The 3,056-nt window shown below is 46.8% G+C and overlaps 1 pseudogene; it reads right to left on the bottom strand.

Moving 5' to 3' along the window:
- Positions 1-1,781: 1,781 nt before the first annotated feature.
- On the bottom strand, positions 1,782-2,086 carry LOC116627535 (annotated as a pseudogene).
- Positions 2,087-3,056: the final 970 nt, after the last annotated feature.

Raw genomic sequence — 3,056 nt, 5'->3', positions numbered from 1 at the left:
AAGGATTGAACAACTTAGCCTCAGGAAAGGCCAGAGGCAGGACAGTTCCAAGGACCTAAGCATCTGGAGTCAATGAACCACCTCCTTAGAACACTTCCATTAAAGCAGCCCCATCCCCACAGCGGCCAGTCTCTACCTCTTGGTTCAAAATCCCAGAATCTTGACAGAAAGAATCTGATTGATCCAGCTGGATTTAGCTGTTCCCTCCATACCCATCAGCTGTGGCCAGGGGTGGGAAGAATCATTGAGAATAGTCTATACCATAGATAGAGTTGCTGAGCTCCTCACTGTATTAGGGGGTTCCCAGAGCCCAGGCTCTTAACTTTGAGCCAGGCAGCCCTCCCAGAGTCGCTTGTAGAAGTTCTGTACAATGACTAGCTAGGATTTGCCATCCCCAAGGCAGTCAATGGCTGATCAATCCAACCATTCAGAAAAAAATTCCTGTGGCCGTTCACTCCCTACATAGCAGGCAATGACCCTCTCCATTCACTAAAGATCTTATTTATGAGTGCTTTTAGCTTCTCAAGTCAGTTCTTCATATTCTTCTCCTTATTGGGACTTGGGTCACTGGCAGACCAGAGCAGGTATTCAGCATTATAAAACTATTCAGAGACGGGCACCTGGGTGGCTCAGTTGGTTAAGCGACTGCCTTCGGCTCAGGTCATGATCCTGGAGTCCCTGGATCGAGTCCCGCATCGGGCTCCCTGCTCGGCAGGGAGTCTGCTTCTCCCTCTGACCCTCCCGACCCTCCCCCCTCTCATGTGCTCTCTCTCTCAGTCTCTCTCTCTCAAATAAATAAATAAAATCTTTAAAAAAAAAAATTAAAAAAAACTATTCAGAGACCAGTCTAGGCAAAAGTCACAAAATTATCTTGCAGTGTCTTGCTCAACAACCTCTTAAAAATTTTTTTTAAATTATCACACATTTAAAGATAATTGAATGGGGGTGCCTGGGTGGTTCAGTAAGCGGCTGACTCTTGATCTCAGCTCAGGTCTTGATCTCAGGGTTGTGAGTTCAAGCCCCGTGTTGGGTTCCATGTTGGGCATGGAGCCTACATACATGCATACATACATGCATACACACATACATACATAAAATCAAACGGAGTGTTACTGGCTGGCTCAGTCATTAGAGCATGGGACTCTTGATCTCGGGTCATGAGTTCAAGCCCCACCTTGAGCATAGCACTTACTTAAAATAATAATAATAATAATAATTGAACAGAAGCCCACGTAGCCACTCCCCAGTTTCAACAGACGTTAATGGTTTGCTATTTTGCTTCAGATTTCCTTATCTTTTTTAAAAGAAATAACACCTTACAGCTACAGCTAAATCCTTGCCCACATTCCTGCTCCCCCTGCCCGTGCAGATATGAGTGCCATCCTAAAGTTGGGAGTATCATCTCCAGTAGTGATTTTGGCTTTGACTTTTCTTTCTGTCTGGACCTCAGGTGCACAAGTTAAGCGATCATTCTCTCAACGGCATACTCTCATCACTGTTCCTTCTGCACAAAGGCCCCCTCTTGTTTTATTTTATCCCTCTGATCCTTGCTCACTACCCCAGTGCACCCCACCCCTTAAGGCAACCACAGTAATGTGTTTGTATGCGTTCCTCTAAAGCATACATGTGTACATGTATTTTTAGTTTAGGGTTTAATTTTTAGTTTAGTTTTAGTTTAGGGTTGTTGTTGTTGTTGTTTTAGCTTTGAGGCACTTTATAGTAAAAGGCTGGTACTCATATCCACAAACGAATAAGAACTTAAAAGTCATCATACATTTACTTCATTTTTTAGCTTGACTTTCTAGTAAATCTTTAGCTTTATTGATTGGGGCTGCTATCTAAAGAGATCCTCCCTTGTCTGGGGGAATCATTTAAATTTAAAAGCATCATTTGTCAATGAGCATCACATTTTTCCTTTACTGCCAGTAGGGTTATGCTCAGTATTAATGCTGCTTATGCTTAGTACTAATGCTGCTTCCCATTCTGCGATTTGGGGTTCAAACCCACCTCTGTAATAGCCACCGCTGATGGCAGATTTTGGTAGATTTTGAGAAATGTGTTTTCCTTGAGGCTCCACATGCCCCATGGCTTGCGAAGCAGAACAGCTTGCAAATCCTGCAGCTTCTACGGCTGGACTGGCCATGGCTCCATCCCGGCTCCCCTGCCTCCACGGAGCCCAGAGGCCACAGTCACCCACCTCCACAGCTCTTCCGGCAAGTGACGCGCACCGCACCCCCCCCAAACAGGCACTGTGTATTTCCAGTTCACATAAATGACACGGTGTCGGAGATTTTATTCGGTTTCTTGCTTTCTCAGCCAGCACTACACTTTTAAGGTCCACGCGTATCGTCGGGTGTTCATCTAGCTGCAAGGGCATTCACCCCTTTTCACTTATCCCATTCCTCCGGTGAGGTGGAGGAGAGAGGAGCAAACTGAGGAAGTGGTTAGGACCGGGCTTGTCCTCAAGACGCTATCCCTGGAGAGAGAAGTGTCAATGCACGTGTGCACGCAGGTACACACACACACACACACACACACACATACACACACACCCCACTTCTGCTGGGGCCCCGGCGAGTGGAGGTGGGGGAAAGCCAGCCGAGAGTCCTAGCAAAGGAGGACTCATTTCAGAGCTCTGCTCTTACATCCAAGGCCTTGCCCCCTCCAGGAAGCCTGCCCTGACCACCCCATTCCATGCAGGTCTCTCCCCATTCTGAGGACTGTGAATCTCATCTAATCATACACTAGTCTCTTCTAGTCTTTCTATTACTCTCTCCCTCATTAAGCAGACATCCTCTGGAAGGAAAGGACCGTCTCTTGTCCTTTCTGTCTCTCTTGCTCGAGGCCTGGCCCTGAAGAAAGGAGGGCAGGGAGTGGGAAGCAGAATAGCGATTTCCTTAATTCAGGCCCCGCTCCCTCTGTTTCAGGGACATGCCATCTTTCAGCAAATGTTTCGGTGCCAGGCTCTTAGAAGTCCAGAGAGAAAATACATGCTGTTCCAGCTCTTAGGAAGCCATTTATGGGGGATGCAGACACCCAGACATGGAGTCATAGGA

Source organism: Phoca vitulina, unplaced genomic scaffold, assembly GCF_004348235.1.
Source record: "Phoca vitulina isolate PV1807 unplaced genomic scaffold, GSC_HSeal_1.0 scaffold98, whole genome shotgun sequence".
NCBI classification, from domain to species: Eukaryota; Metazoa; Chordata; class Mammalia; order Carnivora; family Phocidae; genus Phoca; species Phoca vitulina.
Note: the sequence above shows the minus strand (reverse complement) of the source record. Positions and strands in the feature narration are given on the sequence as shown.